The sequence below is a fragment of the Takifugu flavidus genome, chromosome 2, assembly GCF_003711565.1.
Source record: "Takifugu flavidus isolate HTHZ2018 chromosome 2, ASM371156v2, whole genome shotgun sequence".
NCBI classification, from domain to species: Eukaryota; Metazoa; Chordata; class Actinopteri; order Tetraodontiformes; family Tetraodontidae; genus Takifugu; species Takifugu flavidus.
Genome location: NC_079521.1, coordinates 4,324,719 through 4,338,560, shown reverse-complemented (window position 1 = coordinate 4,338,560; position 13,842 = coordinate 4,324,719).

Here is a 13,842-nt window from a genome sequence, read left to right as displayed (position 1 = left end):
GAAAATAAGAACAACCCCAGGTTTCTTTTCAGCACTGTGGCCAAATTAACCAAGAGTCACAGTGTTTTAGATCCACGTATCCCTTCTTCCCTTAGTGGTGAAGACTTCATGAGCTTCTTCACTGATAAAGTTCTAGCTATCAGAGAGAAAGCTAACCAGGCCATCCCAACAACTGGACCATCACCAGATGTGCCGACTGTGGGAACATACAGGTTCTCCAACGAGCCCTTAAACTCCTTCACCCCTATATATTTTTCGGAGGCGTCATTGCTAATTCAGAAATCCAAGACCACCACGTGTCTTTTAGATCCCATCCCAACACACCTGTTGAAGGATGTTTTACCATTGATTGGCAGTTCTATCCTGGACCAGATCAATGGTTCTTTAGTGTCAGGTTATGTACCCCGGTCCTACAAGGTGGCAGTGATTAAGCCGTTGCTTAAAAAACCATCACTGGATCCTGACGTATTAGCAAATTATAGGCCAATATCCAACCTTCCTTTTATCTCGAAAGTTCTTGAGAAGGTGGTGGTGACTCAGTTACTGGAGCACCTGCAGATGAACAGCCTGTTTGAGATGTTTCAGTCAGGCTCTGGAGCTCATCACAGCACAGAAACGGCACTTCTTAAAGTTGCTAATGATCTTCTCATAGCTTCAGATCATGGACTGGTCTCTATGCTGGTTATGCTGGATCTCAGTGCTGCTTTTGATACAGTTGATCACAGCATCCTGTTACATAGACTGGAACATGTGATTGGGATTAAAAGGACAGCACTAGACGGGTTTAGATCATATTTATCTGATAGATACCAGTTTGCTCATGTCCATGGTGTTCCCTCCTCATACAGTAGGGTTAGCCACGGAGTTTCTCAAGGTTCTGTACTTGGACCAATCCTCTTCACCTTGTACATGCTTCCCTTAGGGAACATTATTTGGCAGCATGGGATAAATTTTCATTGTTATGCTGATGACACTCAGCTTTATTTATCCATGAAACCAGAGGAGACAGAGAAGTTCGTGAAGCTCCAGACCTGCCTTAAAGACATAAAGTCCTGGATGTCTTCAAATTTCCTCCTCCTTAACTCAGGAAAAACTGAGGTCATGGTGTTTGGTCCTGAACCTCTCAGGGATAGATTAGATTATATGATTACTCTAGATGGTATCTCATTAACATCTAGTCTCTCTGTGAGGAATCTAGGAGTAACTTTTGATCAAAATCTCTCCTTCAACTCACACATTAAATTAGTCTCTAGAAGTGCCTTTTTTTGCCTGAGGAACATCACAAAGATTAGGAAGCTACTGACGCGGCATGATGCTGAAAAGTTAATTCATGCTTTTGTTACTTCCAGGCTGGACTATTGTAATTCTTTATTATCAGGGTGTCCAAACAACTCTTTAAGAAGTCTCCAGTTGATCCAAAATGCTGCAGCCAGAGTTCTGACAGGCATTGACAAAAGAGATCACATAACTCCTGTAATGGCGTTGCTTCATTGGCTGCCCGTTAAATTTAGAATAATTTTTAAAACCCTTCTTTTGACCTACAAGGTCCTCAAGAGGCCTAGCTCCATCGTACCTGGAGGAGCTAGTGATACCTTATCAGCCGAATAGACCGCTCCACTCTCAGAATGCTGGTCTACTTGTGGTTCCCAGAGTTTCTAGGAGTAGAATGGGGGGCCGAGCATTTAGCTACCAGGCCCCTCTGCTATGGAACCAGCTCCCTGTCCAGGTACGGGAGGCTGACTCCATCGCTACTTTTAAGATCAGACTTAAAACCTACCTCTTTGAAAAAGCTTATTGTTACTAATTCTGTAGTTCCAGTTACTATTATAGACAGACAAATTATCATACTTAGGGGGTCGTCTAATCATTAGGTTAACATCTTAGCTATGCTGTTATAGGCCAAGACTGCCGGGGTCCGGAAACATGATCACCTGACAGGCCTCTGTCACCCCACTGGGTCATGGTTTCCTCTCCTCTCCTCTCCTCTCCTTTCCTCCTCCTCATCAAGCAGACTAGTTATGCTAATTCCTTTGTAGTTTTACTGTTCCCCCCCCACTATTCATTTACACGTATCGCCGCCTTCGGAGCTGCATGATGACCTCCGACCCCGCTTACTGTTGTATAGTGTATTTTTGTGTGTGTTTCTGTGCTCTGTGCCTCTCCTCTCCTCTCCTTCTCCTCTCCTTCTCCTTCTCCCTCTCCTCTCCCTCTCCCTCTCCCTCTTCCTCTCCTACCTATTCTATCCTCTACCTGTCCTCTCCCTTCTCCTCTCTCTCTACCCAGCTGGCCATCAGCAGGAGGGTCCCCGTACATGAGCCTGGTCCTGCTCAAGGTTTCTTTCTGTTAAAGGGGAGTTTTTCCTTGCCACTGTTGCTTGTCTGGGGTTAGGCCCTGGGATTCTGTAAAGCACCTTGAAACAATTTTGATTGTATAAGACGCTATATAAATAAAGATTGATTTGATTTGATTTTTCCAATCGCTTGTTTTGAAAATGCTCGATACAATTTATGATCGCATACATTTAACAAATCAACTCTCCTAAAGGTATAATAATGATGATCACAAAGTAACTGCATTTAGATTTGTAGACGGTGACAGTATTAGCGGGTTGAGGAGCTGACGGTTAATGATTAGCTGTGTCGTTATTAGTGCTTTATACAGTACACTGCTTGATCACTCTATCTGCTATGAAGATAAAAATGAAAAACCTTTCTCTTGGGGGTAATGGTTCGTTATCAGATGTTTGCTGCATTCTGACATTATGACAGCAACAAACTAGACCAGGACGCATTAAACTTCAATGAGATCCTGGCTGCTGTGATGACATCAGTGCCATTTGCTCTCAGGTCACTCTCATGTCACAGTTCTGCACTTCTGTAGACTGTATTGCATTTGCCATGGTTACAGCAGTTGCATGGTGTCAGAATGGCTCAAGGACTCTGCCAGATTGACCCACTTGTTTTTAATGAGGACATTGCTCACAACTGGGAGAAGTTTAAGCGTGAGTGGCACGTCTACTGCAACGCCAGGCTGTCGGCCACTAGCAAGAAGTTAACGGCTTACACATTCCTCAACCTGGCCGGCCCAGAGGCTCTGGATAAACTCGACTCATTTGACTTCGAGAGGGAAGAGGATCGCGAGGACCCCGACGTCCTCGTACAGAAGTTTGACCAGCTCTGCCTGCCAGTAAAAAACATAATTATGGACAGACATGCATTCAACACAACCAACCAGAAACAACATGAGTCTATCCAGTATTATGTTGCCACGCTGAAGGTAATGGCCAAGAAGTGTGACTTCGGTGTGCTACATGATGAACTGGTTAGGGACCGTCTGGTCTGCGTCATCCACGATGACGTGGTCCGCGCCCAGCTCTTAAAACAAAAAACGCACACTGAACGCAGCCATTGAAATCTGCATGCTGCATGAACGGTCGGAGAGGGCCAACAGAGAAATAAAGAAGGAAGCGGAGGTGTGCGCAGTCCACTGCAACATCTGCAGAAAACTCAATCACTTTTCGAGATGCTGCAGATCAGGAAAACCACCGGGCACCATCAGACCAGCACGGCCCCTGTCCCCCACTACACACAAAGGAGGATACACGCACGTGAGTGAGCTTGACGCGCAGCCGACACAAGGGCCAGCTGATGTGTTTGACACTGAGAGCGTGGACATGTTTTACTGCGAAAGCATAGACCAACCACAGGATGTGCGTGACCGAGATGAAAGGTTTGCTAAGCTATCTGCATGCAACACGGGCAGGCAGATTCGTGTAAAGATTGACACTGGGGCCAAATGTAACGTAATATCCAGGGTGCTCCTACAGCACACTGACCCAACTGCCCGCATTAATCCCGACAAGAAAGCAAATCTTGTTGCCTATGGGGGTCACATTATTCAGACTCTTGGTTCAGCAGATGTGAATTTCACCTGTGGCCCACTGCAATTTCAAATTGTGGACAGAAACGTTAAGCCCTTGCTTGGTCTCAGAGACAGTGTCAGGCTGGGTTTTGTGACTTTCGGTCCAGAAGTGCATGCCCTCACCCAGCAGGAACCACCTGAGCTATTGGAATACAAAGACCTGTTCAACAATGACACCATCGGCAAACTGCCTGTAGTGTACCACATGCACCTTGACCACTCTGTGCCCCCCACCATAAGTGCCCCGAGGCGGGTGCCACTGGCCATGAGGGACAAAATCGGGGCAGAACTGCAGAGAATGACTAACATGGGGGTCATCACACCAATCCAGGAACCCACTGAATGGGTTTCAGCAATGGTGGCCGCGAAGAAAAAAGACGGCACCATCAGACTATGCATTGACCCTGTCAACCTTAACAAGGCCCTCCTCAGGCCCCGTCACCCCCTGAAGACTGTGGAGGAGGTGATCGCTGGCATGCCAGATGCCAAAATGTTCAGCATTCTAGATGCAAAGCGTGGCTTCTGGCAGGTGCCACTCAGCGAAGAATCCTCAAGACTCACCACCTTCATGACCCCAGTGGCCCGCTACGCCTTCCTACGCATGCCCTATGGCATCACCACAGGCAGTGAGATCTTCCAGAGGTGCATGGAGCAGCTATTTGAGGGACAGTCATGTGCGATCGTGATTGACGACATCCTCGTGTGGGGCCGCTCTAGGGAGGAACATGATCTGCACCTCTGCCAGGTCTTGGACAGGGTCCGTGCTATGAACCTGAGATTGAACTCCAACAAATGCAGGTTCAGGGTCATGGAGGTCCCCTACGTCGGCCACCTACTCACCGACCAGGGTGTTAAGCCGGACCCCTCTAAGACAGCTGCTGTTCGCCTGTTTCCCCCCCTTCCCCCCCGGAGGACAAACACGGCCTCCAGGGGTTCCTGGGCATGACCAACTACCTGACCAAGTTTATACCAGGCTACAGTGAGATCACGGCTCCTCTGCGTGAACTGTTGCGGCAGGATGTGGACTGGTGCTGGCTGGAGCCCCACACAGCGGCATTCACTAAACTGAAGGACATCATTGCCAGCCCCCCTGTGCTGAGATACTTTGATGTTCACCAACCAGTTGTACTGTCAGCTGATGCCTCGCAGCATGAGCTGGGCGCTGTCTGCCTCCAAAACGACAGGCCGGTGGCTTTTGCTTCCAGAGCCCTTACAGAGACTGAATCACGCTACGCTCAAATTGAGAAGGAGCTCTTGGCTCTCGTGTATGCCTGCACAAAATTCCATCACTACATACAGTATATGGCCGAGTCGTGACTGTCGAAACTGACCACCAACCTCTCATCACCATACTGAGAAAGCCACTGCACACTGCCTCTGCACGCATACAACGGATGATGCTTCACCTCCAGCGGTACAACCTCAATGTTATTTACAAGAGGGGCAGAGAGCTCTATGTCGCTGACGCTTTATCCCGTGCACACCTGCCCTCCACTGACCAGTCTGCGGAGTTGGAGGACTACGAAGTGATGGTTGTGGAGGTCCTCTCCTCACATAGGGTGGGGCAACTGAAACGCGAGACCCCGTGTGCAGGCGTCTCTCACAGGTTGTTGCTGATGGTTGGCCCGCCACATTCAAGGAGTTGCCACGGGATTTGAGGCCGTTCTACGCCATGAGAGAGGAAATTACAACTGTCGATGGCTTGCTCCTCCGTGGCCAGCGTCTCATCATCCCACACTCCCTGCAGCGCTACTACATACAGCAGTTGCACCAGGGCCACCCTGGGCTCGAGGCCACAAAGCGCAGAGCTAAGGAGACCATGTTTTGGCCAACTATCTACACTGATATTGAACAAGAAGTGTCCAGGTGCGCCCCCTGCAATGCTCTCAGACCGCATCAACCAAGAGAGCCACTCCGACCACACACAATCCCTGACCTGCCATGGTCCCTCACTGCGGCGGACGTTTTTGAATGGGAAGGACGAGAGCATCTGGTACTTGTTGATTCTTACTCCGGATGGTTTGAAATAGACAGACTCACTGGAACGACAAGTACCACCTTGATCACTAAACTTAAACAACACTTTGCCACTCATGGAGTGCCACAACAGCTCATGACAGACAACGCAGCCTACTTCACAAGCAGAGACTTCCAAGAGTTTGCTCGCAAGTGGAACTTCTGCCACCTCAGTCAAATGGACTCGCCGAGAGAACTGTGCGCTCTACTGGAGAAATGTGCACGAGATGAAATAGATGTAGATGCTGCCATGCTCTGCCTACGTAACACACCAAGAGATGGGCTGCCATCCCCTGCTCAGTGCCTGCTTTCTCGGCGCACAAGGGCTTTTATTCCCATGACCAAAGCCATGTACTCACCTAAAGTAGATGAGCATGTTTACAGGGCCCTGACACAGGTGAGACAGAAGAGTAAAGCTTACTATGACAAATCAACCAGGCCACTGCCCCCCTTATGCCCAGGGCAAACAGTAACGATGCAGACACAGAGGGGCTACGACAGACTGGCAAAAGTACTGGCAACAGCGACACAACCAAACAGCTACCAAGTCAAGGCTGGGGATGCCACTTATGTCAGGAATAGACACCACCTACTCCACACACCTGAAGCATATGTCTCCGTTTCCCCAGCTGAAGACCCACTGGCTGTCACGGGCATTGCAACCCCACCCAGCCTACAACGTGCTGCCACGGAACCAGAAGGGGTGCAGGGTCAACGGCAGTTGACTGTCACTCGCTCAGGGAGAGTTTCTAAACCCAGCTCTCTCTATGATAACTTTGTCACAGGCTAGCACTGTGACCCACAGACAGTCCTTTTACATTCCCACATGTTCTGTCTGCAATAACCTGAAGTTTTTCTATGTGCAAGTTCCTGCCTTTGTTTATCAGGTGCAGCTATGTATGTTCACTTTAAGAGACCTTCTACTTGAGAAGGGGGATGTAGAATGTATGGCATTTGCCATGGTTACAGCAGTCGTGTATCACGTTTCAACTGCTCAGGATGCTGGGAGTTTTAGCACACAGAACGTATGTTGAGGGTGCCTCATGTTGGAGCTTTAATAAAGTACCATCGTTCCATACCGAGACTCTTTATTGGTCACGCACATCTACAACTTCCAAGGACAAAAGGCTGCAAGTGTAATCTTACTTCCGGTGGAGAAGGTGGTGTCCACGTCTGGGTCTGCTGGCCTTAAAATGTTTGGTATTCAGCAGTGTCTTGAGTGCTTCTCCAGCTGCTTCTCCAAGCAGCAGCCATGCTCGTGAGCTCATATGACTGATGTGCTGCTAAAAAGTGACAGTGCTCTCTATGTCTTTATGCAGACTCACTTGCAGCAGATACACATCCCGAAAAATTCAAAGATGAACTCTGAAAACCTCAAAACATGCATTGTCATTGGGTGTCCAGCTGTTACTGTCTGGAACTCCTACTTGATTATTTTCCTGAAACTTTACTAAAAGTGCACAATATTTATAAAACCAAATTGCTACATTTGGTCGTGTAAGCTAATCGGACTAAAAAGCAAAAAATAAACAGATCTATAATGCTAAATAGTACTCTGGTGTTCTTCGTGCAAGAGGCGTAGTTGTTGCAGAGCAGCTTTTGGATCCAATAATTCTGCTTATATAGTAGAGCTTGAATTGCAAACGCAGTGTGACATAAAAAGATAAACAGATGTGGCGATATAACCTTTCATTTTTCTTTTAGTTATGGTTTAACCCTAGATCAAAATAACACTAAACTGAATGATTGTTTATGATTGTGACAAAGGTTGCTATGGGTATTTGCTAAGCTGCCTCTGGGATATTGGTTATGCTGTCTATTGCATGATACTTGTTGGGGTCCAGGGTTCTGGGTTGTGTTTGATTTTTCCTGCAGGGGGCATGGAGCAGTCCATATTAGCACCTGCTGGTGCTGCATTCAGGCGCACCTGTTGGCAATTTCCATTAGGCCACCTATTTAAGGAGGGAGCACCTGCCTACCAGCATTGGAGTATTTTGATGTCTTCCTTGCTTGTTTGAGGTTTCCACGCTGTCCTGCTGGACTAGTGAACGTGCAGAACCTGACTCCCGTGTTGTCTCACCAGCTCTTTGTGCGCCCCGGAAGATTGAACTAGTGCTTCCTTGGCCTGCAGATAGGTACCGGCAGGCCAAGTGGAGTGCAGCTACAGCTGTTGCCGAAGCAAACACCCGGGCATGGGAAGAGTTCGGTGAGGCCATGGAGAATGACTTTTGGACGGCCTCGAAAGGGTTCTGGAACACCATCTGGCGTCTGAGGAAGGGGAAGCAGTGCACTGTCAACGCTGTGTATAGTGGTGATGGTGTGCTGCTGACCTCAACTCGGGATGTTGTGGATCGGTGGAAGGAATACTTCGAGGACCTCCTCAGTCCCACCAACGCGCCTTCCAATGAGGAAGCAGGGGATGGGGACCTGGGGATAGGCTCTCATATCTCCGTAGCTGAAGTTGCCGAGGTAGTCAAAAAAGTCCTCGGTGGCAAGGCCCCGGGGGTGGATGAGATCCGCCCAGAGTTCCTCAAGGCTCTGGATGTTGTAGGGCTGTCATGGTTGACTCGACTCTGCAACATCGCGTGGACATCGGGGGTGGTGCCGCTGGATTGGCAAACCGGGGTGGTAGTCCCTCTTTTTAAGAAGGGGGACCGGAGGGTGTATTCCATAGGGGGATCACACTCCTCAGCCTCCCTGGTAAGGTCTATTCAGGAGTACTGGAGAGGAGGGCCGCCGGATAGTCAAACCTCAGATTCAGGAGGAGCAATGTGGTTTTCGTCCTGGGTGTGGAACAGTGGACTAGCTCTACACCCTCAGCAGGGTCTTCGAGGGTGCATGGGAGTTTGCCCAACCAGTCCACATGTGTTTTGTGGACTTGGAGAAGGCATTCGACCGTGTCCCTCGCGGGGTCCTTTGGGGGGTCCTCTGTACGATTGGTGTCAGAGTTTGGTCCACATTGCTGGCATTAAGTCGAACTCGTTTCCAGTGAGGGTTGGTCTCCGCCAGGGCTTCCCTTTGTCACCAATTCTGTTCATAACTTTTATGGACAGAATTTCTAGGTGCAGTCATACTGTTGAGGGGGTCTGGTTTGGTGACCTCAGGATCGGGTCTCTGCTCTCTGCAGATGATGTGGTCCTGTTGGCGTCATCAGCCCGTGACCTCCAACGATCACTGGATCGGTTCGCCGCCGCATGTGAAGCGGCTGGGATGAAAATCAGCACCTCAAAATCCGAGGCCATGGTTCTCAACTGGAAGTTAGACTAGGCCAAAAGGGGGAATTGAAGAGAATTGTTTTTGCTTTTTTCTATATGTTTCTGTTTTCTGTTACAGTTGGTTTAGAAGTTAGGGATAGTATAATCTTTAGCAAGGAGCAGGAGACAGTCAGACGGGAAGTGTTAAACCCCCATTGTAAAACTTGACAGCATAGTTTACTGGTGTTGATAATTTCTGTCACGGACGGGTTGATCAGGACCATAACGCAGGCCAGGACGCAATGGTAAAATGGTCAAACAGCTTTATTTACAGCGGGGGGGCACACAAAGAACACGAGGAACACGGAGCACACAAGGAACACGAAGCACACGAGGAACACGAGGGCAGCCCTCCAGGACTAGGGAGCACCCAGGGAACAGGGACGGCCCTCCAGGGCGCAGGGAACAGGGGCGGCCCACCAGAAGACACGAAGCTGGAGCGGTCCTCCAGGAGACACGAAGCTGGGGTGGCCCTCCAGGAGACAAGAAGCTGGGGTGGCACTCCAGGGTGCAGGGAACAGGGGCGGTCCACCAGAAGACACAATGCTGGAGCGGCCCTCCAGGAGACACGAAGCTGGAGCGGCCCCCCAGGAAACACAGAACACCAGCACACGACGAGGAAGACGAACAGACAGCCTTGAGACGAACAGGCACACTGACAAGACAAACAGAACACCCTCACAAGACAAACAGACACCCTGGCACTGACAGGCAGGTGCAACCTGCTTAAATAGGCAGCACGATGTAAATTGCCTACAGGTGCGCATGCCAGCAGTGCCAGCTGCCACCAATTGTGCCCCACACCACCCCCTGCAGGACAACGACCGACACAACCCGGAAACCCTGACAAATTTCCTCTGCAAGAAGGTGGTGAACTTTGACCTGGCCATTTGGGAAACAACAGAGAACAAGCACTGTACCAGCATACAATGCGACTGGAAGAAGACGAGGTCACCCAAGCAGAAGGACTGGATTGAACTGAATTAGCATCAATAATTTACATATGTGTTTCTATAAAAGACTGGGTCAAGGGTTGTCAGACTTCATGCCCTGACAATTGACTTTGTTATTGTAGGGTTATGAACTGGCCCAGAGCTCTGTAATATTTGTATCTTGAATTGATTCTATTTGCTAAATACAGTTTGAAATTGGCATTTTTCTTCTCGAAGTCTTCATTCAAAGAACACTTGACAGTGACAGTGACACATGTGAGGTACTGCGATCCAACAAGCCTCACAAAACATCTCCCTGACTCAAGTTTTTTAATTCCACGACATCCCGTTGTCGAGGATTTTCTTCACTTACCACAAAGTCAGAATGCTGCTTTTAAGAGTTTAATAAGTCAGTCAGAACACATGCAACAAAAGAATGCAGAGAGATCTCTGCCCAATGTGACAAACACGTCCCTATTATAATGCTTAGCAACTACGCCTTTCTCTCAGTACTTTTCCATCTGCTTACTTCATTGTCACAAGGTTAGCATGATAAACTGTAGCATTTTGAAGGTTTGCTGACTCGCACATCTTCATTATTTTCTAAGGAGTCTTTGTTCTACAACTCGTGACACCTCGTGCACCTGTACAAGCGTCATCAAATGAGCTTGCTTGACTTTACTGGTTTAAATGATATATGCTAAATAAAAAATAATTTCTTTTACACTGTGCTGCAGCTTGCTTGGCCTCCCATTACCCGTCAACTGTTTGGAGAGTTCCACAGATGAACACGGACCAATAGGACTTCTTCTTCAGCTTGACGCCATCGCTCACTTCCGGTGTTCCCCACCGGGTTCAGTGTTTGCTGCCACAACTGGCACCAGAGATGCCGGACCTTGAGAGACTTTGAATTCACAGCTCCAAGCTACTGCGTCAACAATGGAGGTGGAAAACATGGTCCACTCCAGCTCAATGCCCCCAGCCTCCCTTGGAGTCTGGGAGAAGTTATTGCAGAGGTGGTAGTTAAAGACCTCCCTGCTCAGCCTGCCGGCCCGAATCAAATGTTTCGATCTGACAGCGGATCCAACACACCACCAGGTGTCAGTCAGCTGGCAGTTCAGCCCCTCTCTTTATGCGACTGTCCAAGAAATATGGCCAGAGATCAGAAGAAATTCCTACCAAGTCGATTATCGACCCCCAACCCAGGGTGTCCTGGTTCCCTGAGTACTGATGGACATCCTTTTGCTCAGACTTCTTATTGCAGCTTTTCAGTCTTTTCCAAAGCACACTGAGTCCAGATAAGTTTCCAGATATTTCTTAACAAAACAGCTACTTCAGTGGCTTTCTGTTTAACCACTCAGATCTGCTGTAATGTGCACTTGTTTGAAAGTTGTGTAATCCGAACGATCATATCAACAAAGACGGTCAACAAAAATTACGGCTGCCTAATTCCCCTCTCTGCCGTCAAACTGCAAGTGATTCAGACTTTATATAACCTACGCCTGTCATCCCCAGTGCACATGTGACCCAAACCCCACTCATTACCATTCATCGGCATCGCAGTCTCGGAAGACCATAGATTTCTTGTGCCTGGGAGTTAGGTTTTAACACAGTGTCTTCTGTGGCTGAGAAGGCCAATGCGTGAGGGGCAGACACGGCCGCAGATGTCGCAAGTGTGGGCCACACCCGAGGATAGAAACGGTGAGGAGGAGACCTGTTGTTGCTTTCTCTTTATCCTCTTTGTTTCATGGTGTTTTGCCAGAGTGTTTTCATAATTGAGCAGCCCGGTGCGGAGCGCCTTCTGCCACTTGAGGCGGTCCTGGGCAGTGACTTCCCAGATGTCAAGGCTGATGTTGAAGCTCTTGAGGTCTTGCTTGCAGACGTCCTTATAGCGTAACTGGGGGCGTCCTTTCTGTCTCTTACCAGACGACAGTTCGGCAAACAGGATGTCCTTTGAAATATGACCATCATCCATCCGGCAGACATGGCCCAGCCAACGTAGACGTCTTTGCCTCAGTAGGGAGTACATGCTTGGAAGCTGTGCTCTCTCTAAGATTGCCGTGTGGGTGACCATGTCTTTCCAGGTGACGCCCAGTATACGCCTAAGGCAGCGAAGGTAAAAACTGTTTAGCCTCCGTTCTTGGTGGGAATATAGGGTCCAGGTTTCGCTACCATAGAGGAGTGTACTAATGACACAGGCTCTGTACACCTGCACCTTTGTATGTGTAGTGAGCTTTCCATTGTCCCATACCCTCTCTGTCAGCTTCCTGAAAGTTGAGGCAGCTTTTCCAATGAGTCTACTGAGCTCAACATCAAGGGACAGATTGTCAGTGATGGTGGACCCGAGGTAGGTGAAGGTGTTTACGGCTTCCAATGTGTAGTTGTTGATAGTGATAGACGGAGGATTTTCAGTGCCCTGTCCCATTGTCTTGGTTTTGTTCGGGCTGATGACCAGGCTAAAGTCCTTGCAGGCTTGGGAGAAATGGTCCATGAGGGTTTGCAGGTGCTCTTGGGAGTGTGCTACCACTACTGCATTGTCGGCAAACAGCATGTCCCTGATGACAAGCGGCCTGACCTTTGTTTTGGCTTTCAGATGAGCAAGGGTGAAAAGGTTGCCATCTGTCCTTGTGTGAAGGTAGACTCCCTCAGTAGCTGTACAGAAAACTTGGCGCAGAACCAGGGAAAAGAATATCCCGAACAGGGTGGGCGCCAGCACGCATCCCAGCTTGGATGAAGTGGATCAATCAAACTGGATGGTGCCATGCATGTCGGTGTGAAATGACTGTAGGATGCGGAGAAGTTGAGGGGGGCAGCCTATCCGTTCGAGCAGCTGGAAGAGACCACTCCTACTCACAAGGTCGAAGGCTTTTGTAAGGTCAATAAAGGCCATGTAGAGTGACTTTCTCTGCTCTCTGCACTTCTCCTGCAGCTGTCTCAAAGAGAAGATCATATCGGTGGTGGACCTTCCTACTCTGAACCCAGTCTGTGATTCTGGGTAGATCTTCTCAGCGAGAACCTGGAGTCTATTCAGCACAACTCTGGCAAAGAGTTTGCCAGTAGTGCTGAGAAGAGAGATGCCTCGGTAGTTGTTACAGTCGCTCCTGTCTCCCTTGTTCTTATACAGGATGGTGGAGTCCCTCATGTCATGTGGGACAGCACCTTCACGCCAACACTGGCAGAGGAGCTTGTGCAGTTTGTCGAGAAGAGCAGGCTTACCACACTTGAGGACTTCAGCTGTGATGCCATCGCTGCCTGGTGCTTTACCGCAGGTTAGGCTGTCTATAGCTTTGCTTAGCTCCTCCGCTGTTGGTTCCATGTCAAGCTCTTCCATTACAGGTTGTCGCTCAACATGGCAGAGGGCTGCATCCGAGACAGTATTGTCGCTGGCATAGAGCGCGGAGTAATGTCCCAGCAGTCGAGTTGTTTAGAGCGGTCTGTGATGGTTTCACCTAAGGCAGATTTTAGTGTGATGTGTTGGTCCAAGCGCCTTTTTAATGCCGTCGTGCATGCCTTTGGTGTTACCAGAGTCAGCAGCTGATTGGATGTTGCTGCAAAGCTGTAGCCAGTAGCTGTTGGCGCAGCGTCGTGAGGTTTGCTGGAGTATCTTCCTTGATGATCTGAGGGCATGCAGGGTCTTATCGTTTGGCGTGCATTTGTAGTTGGTGAGGGCAATGCGTTTTTGTTCCAGGATTGGAGTCAATACCGATGCATTGGCTTCG